Raw genomic sequence first — 9,889 nt, forward strand, 5'->3', positions numbered from 1 at the left:
ATTGTCTCTAAAATTGTGGTTTAACTCACACAGGAAGTAAAATTCTTATAGCAAGACATAGTTTCATTTTAGAGGACCCCCAAAATCCCGTGAATTCTCTGGTGATGATTCTAGCCTAACCTTCAACATAAAATAATGAAGAAAACCTTTAAACTCTTTTATGAATTCCTAAACATTACCATTTATGTGGCAGAAGTTCTGTTCCCTATAATCTGCAGTGCTGAAGTATCTCTATTCAATTCCCTTCCTTATCTGTTAAGTTTAATGTCTTTATACTAAAAATATAGGCTCTTAGGATTGGAGAGGAAAAATAGAGGTGATTTTCAGATTTCTTGTTCCATGGAAGAGGAAGCTGAGCTCAGGGAGATACGAGCTCCACAGCCACAGCTGGGTAAGGGTGGCTGCTAGTAGAACAGGGCAGATGCCTGGACTCCCAACTCGGTAGGCCTTCTGTTACACCTCAAAATGTGTTACATGGGAAGAAAAAGATTACTTTTAAGAAAAAGCAAGATAATTTTGAAGAAGGACGAGAGGAAGAGGCATGAACTTGTCCTAACAATGTCAAAGAATATTTTAAAGGTATACCAGTTAAAGTAGTATGTGGCTGGTGCCAGTAGAGGTCAGTCAAGGGATCCCTGATGAGAATAAAGAGCCCAGAAACAGGTCCATGTTTATATGGGAACTTGATTTTTGACAGATTCGGCAAGCTCTATGGAGAAAACAATATGTACTACCTTATACCCTTCCCCAAAAACAAAGGGATTAAAGACCTAAATATGAAAACAAAACTTTTAAATGAGAATCTATAAGGTTATTTTCATGATTTTGCAAATGGGAAGGATTTCTTTAAAGCAAGACACAAAAGCACACACAGGAAAAAATGACGCATAAAAACATGGCTTCTGTAGAACAATAGAGACTGTAAAAGAACAAGCTACAGACAAGGAAATGTTTGCAATGCATTTAACTGTCAAAGGATTCGTATCTAGAATACATTAAAAAAGCAAAAGAACCTCATATAAAAGTCATTGAGAAAATGACAGCCATGCATTAGAACAGCAATTCTCGAAACTTTTGGTCTCAAGATCTCTTTACACTCTTCAAAAGTGAGAACCCCAAAGAGTTTTCGTGTATGTGGGTTAAATCTATTGATATTTTCTGTTAGAATTTAAAAATTATTTATTAAAAAAATAAATAAGAAGAATGACTATTTTTCAAAACAATGAGAAGAGTGGCATTGTTTTACATTTTTACAAATCTCTTTAACATTTAGCTTAATAAAAGATAGCTGGCCTCTCATACCTGCTTCTTTAGTCTGTTGCTGTGTGTTTTGGATGAAGTATGTGAAGGAGAAAATCAGCCTCACATGGACAGGTAATCGTTAAAAAAAAGGGACCTTGCAGACCCACTGAATGGGTCTCAGGGGACCGCTAGGGTCCTTGGACCACACTTAAAATTGCTGCATTAGAAAAATGGACAAATTATATGAACAGAAAAAGCCTGAATAGTCAAAAAAAATGTGGAAAGATTATTACTGTCCTGATAATCAGTGAAATGTGACCTAATTTTTTCATGCTTTCGGATTAGCAAAAGGTAAAAAGTCACAAGATCTAGTGTTGGTGAGAATGGAGCAATAGGAACACATTCACTTCTTTTGGAGTAAAAACGGGTTCAATTTGATGATGTCTAAGAAAGTGAGGTTTGCATACTCCGTGACCCAACAATTCTAGGTATACACTTAAGAGTCTCACTTCCCAAAGTGTGGGCCACAGAGCAGCAGCATGGGCTTCACCTGGTCCTGACCTGGACTTGCTGCACCAGACTCTGTGGTTAAGATTTCTTAGGTGACTCATGCTCATGAAACCTTGAGAAGCAATCTTCTAGAGAAACCATGCACATGTGTACAAGGAGATGTACAAGAAGCCTCACAGCTGAATTGTTTGTTTCCAGGAAAAGTTACCTAAATGCTCATGAGCAAGAAAATAGATAAGTAAATTGTGGCCTATTTATAGATGGTAAACAATTGAGCAATTAAAATGAATGAACTTGATCTGTAATGTGGATGGCCCTTGAAAAAATAGTGAATGAAAATAAGCTGTCGCAGAAGATGAAATGCATGCCATTTATACAGTTTTTTTAAAAAACTATGCTGATTGTTATTTATAGAGAAAGTATAGAAACATAATGAGAAAGCAGTTGCCTTGAACTCAGGAGAGTAGAACTGCTTGTGGTTGCAAAAGGGGTCTCTCCTGTTTCTATTTTTTTTTTTTTTTTTAAAGATCTGAAGGAAGTTGTAAGCATTTGTTAAATTCTGGATGGTGGGTCCATGGGGATTTGTTACTCTGGTTCTAACAAAATACTTGAAGTATCAAGAAAAGTACAGATGAATGTCTCACTTTGCTAGCAGAATATACACTTGAATGAAGGGGAAGATGAAAGGATTTAAGTTCTACTTTTTATTCCTGGCATACTCATTAAGCACACTGGCAGAGGCTATGGTCTCTCAATATTCATCCTCCCTTTTAGAACTCTGATTTTCAGATAAGTGCAAGGCCACCCAGAATATAAGGATTACTTTCCCAGCCTCACTTGGATTCAATCAGATCTGGCCAGTGATCTGAGCAACGTTTGAGACTTGTCCTTAAAGATAGGAGCATGTCTTTATTCCTTCGCCAGCCAAAATGCAGAGGTAATGGTTGGAGCTCTGGCCCCTATCTGGGATCATGAAACCACAGAGGGCACAGCAACAAAAGCACAGGAGCTTCTACTCTTCACACCTCAGAGGGACCCGAGGAGCCCCAGATTGTCTACCTCTGCACTGGAGAGAAGAAAACTACGTTTCTGAAGCCACTGCTGTTTTGACCTGTCACAGATAACAAATCCTGACTGAGTCATGTTTCCACATGTGTACAGTTAGCTAAGTGAGAGGTCTAGTTTAAACAGGGGCAAGGGCATGTGGGCATTTAACTCTCAGATCTTGCATTGAATTCTAATCCTGTGTTAACATACGATTTTAAGCAAGTCATTTAAACACATTGAACAATTTTTTTAAGAATCTGTAAAATAGAGGTGAGACCAATCTGGCAGAATTGTGAAGATTAGAGTCTTAAATGTGTGCACAGTGCTTGGCACATAGTAGGCATTCAATAACTTAGCTTTTGTTTACTTCAAAAGTTTCACAGTATTCTTGCTTCATTTAACTGTTCACTTTGTTTTCTGAAAGAATCCCAACAATGGAGTAATCTGGAGAGGTATCAGTGATTAAATTGATCCTGTACTGTATTTTTTTTTTTTTTTTTTGAGACAGTCTCACTTTTGCCCAGGTTAGAATGCAGTGGCGTGATCTCCGCTCACTACAACCTCCACCTCCCATTTTCAAGTGATACTCCTGCCTCAATCTCCCAAGTAGCTGACAGTACAGGCACGCCACCATGCCTGGCTACTTTTTTTTAGTAGAGATGGTTCCACCATGTTGGCCAGGCTGGTCTCGAACTCCTGGCCTCAAGTGATCCACCCACCTTGGCCTCTCAAAGTGCTGGGATTACAGGCTTGAGCCACCATGCCTGGCCCTGTACTGTATTTTTTAAAAGATACTGTTACATATATGAAATTCTTTCTGGCTCAAATGGAAGAAAATTTTTAAAGGCTAAAGCTAGAAGCTGTCTTGAAGATCAGTGATCCTTAATTACCTTAGAAGGCTCAGTATATTTTTACGGATAATTACTTTGCCATTAAAACTAGTTAGAGGGCCCCACATCAGTGATGTCCTTTTAGATACTTTGTGCCTTCTGAAAATAGAAAAGGGTCAAATTATTCTTTGCACTGCAAATCATTTGAATGTTACTTAGGGAAAATTTCTTTTCTAACAATTTCTGAAAATGAAAAGGCCGTAGAAATTCGGCATTTAGAAAAAGTGGTATATAGTTTATAGCTCTCTTCAGATACTTATTTTCAAATTAAATAAGAACTCATACTTTTGTTGAGTCCAAAGGTTACAGTTGTCTCAGCATATTGTGAAGCAGAATTCCTAACAGTTCCATCCAACAGTGGAATTGGTGTCAGGATGTGGTGAGCTCCCTGTACCAGCAAGTGTACAGTCAGAGACTGGCCATGGTGCAATCTTGGCTCACTGCATCCTCTGCCTGGGTTCAAGCAATTCTCAAGCCTCAGTCTCCTGAGTAGCTGGGATTACAGGTGCATGCCACTGTGACTGGCTAGTTTTTTTTTTTTTTTTTTTTTTTTGTATTTTTTGGTAGAGACAGAGTTTCACCATGTTGGCCAGGCTGGTCTCCAACTCCTCATGTCAAGTGATCCACCCGCCTCAGCCTTCCAAAGTGCTAGGATTACCGGTGTGAACCACCATGACTGGCCTCTTTCTACTTTTTTGACGTAGGCTTTTATTGCTATAAAACCTCTTTCTTAGCACTGCTTTTGATGTATCCTGTAGGTTTTGGTATTTTGCATTTCCATTTTCATTTGTTTCAGTTTTTTAAAAGTTTATTTAAGAGCATGTTGCTTAGTTTCCATGTGTTTGTATAGTTTCCCAAGTTCCTCTTGTTACTAATATCTAGTTTTATTTTGTTGTGGTCTGAGAAGACATTTGATATTATTTGAATTTTTAATTTTTTTTTAACTTTTTTGTGGCCTAACATTAGCGAACCTTAAAAAGTTTGTGAAAAAATGGAATTAAAAGATTTTTTTAAATGTAAACTATATTTCTCAAAAGAAGCTCCTTCCTGGCCAGGCGTGGTGGCTCATGCCTGTAATCCCAACACTTTGGGAGGCCGATGGCAGGCGGGTCACTGAGGCCAGGAGTATAAGACCAGCCTGGCCAACATGGTGAAACCCCATCTCTACTAAAAACACGAAAATTAGCCGGTTGTGGTTGTGTGCACCTGTGGTCCCAGCTACTTGGGAGGCTGAGGCAGGAGAACCATTTGAACCCGGCAGACAGAGGTTGCAGTGAGCTGAGATCACACCACTGCACTGCAGCCTGGGTGACAGAGTGAGCCCAAAAAAAAAAAAAAAAGTCCATCCTGTTCAAGACACTTTTGTAAGTGACAATACCAACCATTTAGTTCAGCCCTAAAGAACTGAGGAACCTGGGAATTTAGCCATGTCAATGCAGTCTTTTTTCAATATTAACTGAAGAAAAATGGATGTCTTTTACATTTTTTTTAAGATTAGCAAACAAAAAGAAGGAACCAAATCAGTACTGTAAGGTGTATGCCTAATAATTTTCCATAAAAACTCACAGAATTCCTCTTATTAGTTGGAGAAATCATCAGAAGCATTGTGGTGGAGAAGGACTCTCTGGTGATGCTATCCTGGGCATTTTTTGACTGAAGCTTGAGCTAACTTTCTCAAAACACCTTCATAATAAACAGATGTTATTATTCTTTGGCCTTCCAGAAAGTCAACAAGCAAAATTCCTTTACCATCCAAAAAAAACTGTTACCATGACCTTTGCTCTTGACCAGTTCACTCTCGCTTTGACTGGACCACTTTCACCTCTTGGTAGCCACTGCTTTAATTGTGCTTTATCTTCAGGGTGGTACTGGTAAAGCCATGTTCCATCTTTTGTTATAATTTTTTGAAGCTAGGCTTTAGAATCTTGATGCCACTTAAAAAAATTCCGTTGAAAGCTTTGTTCTTGTTTGTGCCTGATTACAGTGCAATGGTTTTGGTGTCCATCTGGTGAAAGTTTGCTCAACTTTAATTTTTCAGTCAGAATTGGTTGAAGTCTGAAACAATTGAGATGTCTATGGTGTTGGTCGTTTCTTCTGTTAATTGTTGGTCCTCTTCAAATAGGGCACAAACAAGATGAATTTTTTTCCTTGCACATTAATGTGAATGGTCTGTTGCTGCAGGCTTCATCTTCAAACTATCTTGTCCTTTCTTAAAATGAATTATCCATTTATAAACTGCTAATTTTGTTGGGGCATTGTCCCCATAAACTTTTTGTAAAACATGAATGATTTTATCATCTTCCACCCAAGCTTTACCATAAATTTGATGTTTGTTCTTTCTTCAATTTTAGCAGAATTTATATAGCTCTGATAGGCTCTTTTTTCAAACTGATATCTTATCCTTCTTAGTGTCTCAAACTAGATCCTGTTCTGATATGTTCTAGTAAGTTAGTGCAAGTTTTAGTGCAAAAAATTTTGACATCCACTTGTAGTTTCTTCACGATATACATTTTTTCATGAATTTTGAATATCCCTTGTGTGGTCTCTTCTGGAAAATGTTGTATTTGTTGATGAGAAAAATGTATATTCTGCAGTTGTTGGGTGAAATGTTCTGTAAATGTTTGTTAAGTTGTTAGATTGATTTGGTCTATAGTAAAGGTTTGTGTGTGTGCTTTGTTTGTTTTTTGTTTTGTTTTCTTTTTTTGAGACAGGGTCTTACTCTATCACCCAGGCTGAAGTGGAGTGGTGCATTCATAGCTCATTGCAGCCTCAACCTCTCAGGCCCAAGTAATCCTCCCACCTCAGCCTCCTGAGTAGCTGGGAACACAGGCATGCATCACGATGCTTGACTAATTTTACTTTTTGTAGATGAACGGCCTCCCTGTGTTGCCCAGGTTGGTCTTCAATTCCTGGGCTCAAGTGATTCGCCTTCCTTGGCCTCCCAAAGTGTTGTGATTACAGGTGTGAGCCACCATGCCCAGCCTCGAGTGCAGATTAAGTCCATCTTTGTTGCTAATTTTCTGTCTTGATGATCTTTCAAGTGCTGAAAGTGAGGTGTTGGCTTCTCCAACTATTATTATATTAGAGTCTTATCTTTTTAGCACTAATAATATTTGTTATATATATTTGGGTGCTTTGGTGTTGGTGCATATATATTTACAATGTTATATCCTCTTGCTGAATTGATCCCTTTATCATTATATAATGATATATGATCATTGATGATCATTGTATATATTATTATATAATGACATATATAATAATATAACCTTCTTTGTTTCTTTTTATTTTTTTACTTAAATTCTATATATATATATTTTCTTTCTTGAAACGGGGTCTCAGTCTGTTGCCCAGGTTAGAGTGGAGTGGCATGATCATGGCTCATTGCAGCCTTGACCTCCTGGGCCCAAGCAATCTTCCCACCTCAGCCTACTGAGTAGGTGGGTATTTTTTGTCAAGATGGGATTTCCTTATGTTGCCCAGGCTGGTGTCCAACTCGTGAACTCAAACAGTCCTCCTGCCTTGGCCTCCTAAATTATTGGGATTATAAGCATGAGCCACTGCATCCAGCCTTATATTTTCTAATAAAAGTATAACTCCTACTGCGTGTTTTTGGTTTCCATTTGTGTGGAATATTTGTTCCATCCCTTCAGTCTATGTGTGTCCTTACAAGTGAAATGAGTTTCTTGTAGGCAGCATATAGTTAGGTCTTGTTGGTTTGGTTTGGTTTGGTTTGGTTTGATTTGATTTTTTTTTTTTTTTTTTTTTGAGACTGAGTCTTGCTCTCTCGCCCAGGCTGGAGTGCAGTAGCGCAATCTAGGTTCGCTGCAACCTCTGTCTCCCAGGTTTAAGTGATTCTCATGCCTTAGCCTCCCGAGTAACTGGGATTACAGATGTGCACCCCCACATATGGTTAATTTTTGTATTTTTAGTACAGACAGTGTTTCACTATGTTGGCCAGGCTGGTTTTGAACTCCTGACCTCAAATGATCCATCCACCTCAGCCTCCAAAAATGCTGGGATTACAGGTGTGAGCCACTGCGTCTCACTGGGTATTGTTTTATTGATTCATTCAGCCAGTCTGTATCTTTTAATTGGGGAATTTAAGCCATTTACATTCAAGGTTGCTATCGACAGGTGAGGACTTACTCCTGACATTTTGTTGATTGTTCTCTGATTGGTATATTCTTTGTTGTCTTCTTCGTCTTTTATTGTTTACCTTTACAGTTGGTGGATTTCTGTAGTGAATATGTTTGAGTCCTCTTTCTTCCTCATTTTCTTTCTCATCTGTTCTCTCAGTGAGCTTTATACTTTCATGTGTTTTCATGACAGTAGAAAATGTCCTTTTGCTTCCAAATGTAGGACTTCCTTAAGCATTTCTTTTAAGATCTGTAGTGGTGATAAATTCCCTCAGTTTTTGCTTGTCTGGGAAAGACTATTTCTCCTTCATTTTTGAAGATTAGCTTTTCTAGGGATAGTGTTCTTGGTTGGCAGGGTTTTTTTTCTCTTTCATTTGAATATAGCATCCCATTGTCTCCTAACCTATAACGTTTCAGCTGAGAAATCTACTGTTAGTCGGATGGAAATTCCCTTTTGTCTGACTTATGTGACTTGATGCTTTTCTCTAGTGGTTTTCAGAGTTCTCTCTTCATCTTTGATTTTTGACAGTTTGATTATAACATGCATTGGAAAAACATCTTTTTGGGTTGAACTTATTTAGAGATCTTTGAGCTTCCTGTATCTGGATGTCTATATTTCTTGCAAGACTTGAGATGTTTTCAGCTATTATTTCATTAAATAGGTTTTCTATGAGTTTGTCCATCTCTTCTCCTTCTGGAACTCCTAAAACTTGAATATTTTGATGATTTATAGTATTCCGATATGTCACATAGGCTTCATTCTTTTCTCTCTCAGTCTCTTTTTTTTTGTCTGAATGAGTTATTTTAAAAGATCTCTTATCAAGTCCAATTTTTTTTTCTGTTTGATCTAGTCTATTATTGAAGCTCTTGATTTTATTTTTTAATTCATTGAATTCTTCAACTTCAGGATTTCTGTTTGGTTCTTTTTTATGATATCTATCTCCTTGTTGAATTTCTCATTCATGAGCTCATAAATTGTTTTCCTGATTTCTTCGTATTGTTTATCTGCATTCTCTTGCAACCTGCTGGATTCCTTTAAGATCATTATTTTGAATTATTTTTTAGACAAGTCATAAGATTTTTTTTGGGACCTGTTGCTAGAGAATTATTGTATTCCTTTGGAGGTGTTATGTTTCCTTTCCTTTCCATGTTTTCTGGTGTCCTTATGGTGATTGCTGCACATCTAGTGTTACTTCTTCCAATTTTATCTATTGACTTTCATAGGGAAAGTCTTTTTTCCTATACATGTATAATGGTGTTGGTTGGGAAGGGTGCTTTGGCTTTGCTTCTGGGTAGGCACATTAGTGTAGTCTTCATAATGACTTCTTTGACTGTAATCAGCATCAGTGATAACTGTGAGTTCTTCATTGGCTTAGGTTGCATTTGTTGGTAGAGGCTGGGGCAAGGCTTTTTTGGGATCAGGGACACTAGGCAGGCCACTCCTCAGGCACCAGTAGTGGTGGCAGTGAGTCACATGTGCCAGTCTTCACATGCCTGGGTAGCATACACAGATACCAGTGGCGGCTGGTCTGGGTGGGCTGGTCCTTGAGCCTCCAGGTGGCATGCTCAGGTGCTGGTGGTGGCAGTGGTAGGCTAGGCAGGTAGGTCCTTGGGCCCCTGGACAGTGTGCATGGCATTGGTGGTGACAGGCTTGAAACTATCATTGCAAAATTATGACTGAGACAGTGAAAGAGATCTGACCTAACCAACTCCATCTGGCTTCTAACCTCCAAGCTGTCCTTGTTCATTCTTGGGCATAGGCCGAACTAACTTTGGGAGGAACTTAGTTTATAGTTTATGGTTGAAACATAGATGATAACAGCCCTTTCCAAACAAGCCGCCTTCCTGCCTGGGGACTAGACTGCCTATGCAGGACTAACAAATTAGCCACGAGATTAGAAATTATAGTTTAGGAGTCATGCAGCTGGAGACTGCAAGATTCTAAACATCCCCAGTTGCCCCTAGGGATAATGTAACTATTGTAAAACCTAAGATCAGGGCTTGAGATATTTTGCAGACCTTGTACTCACTGGATCAGCTGGCACCACCCAGATCGATAAA

Source organism: Pongo abelii, chromosome 4 (genome assembly GCF_028885655.2).
Source record: "Pongo abelii isolate AG06213 chromosome 4, NHGRI_mPonAbe1-v2.0_pri, whole genome shotgun sequence".
Lineage (NCBI taxonomy): Eukaryota > Metazoa > Chordata > Mammalia > Primates > Hominidae > Pongo > Pongo abelii.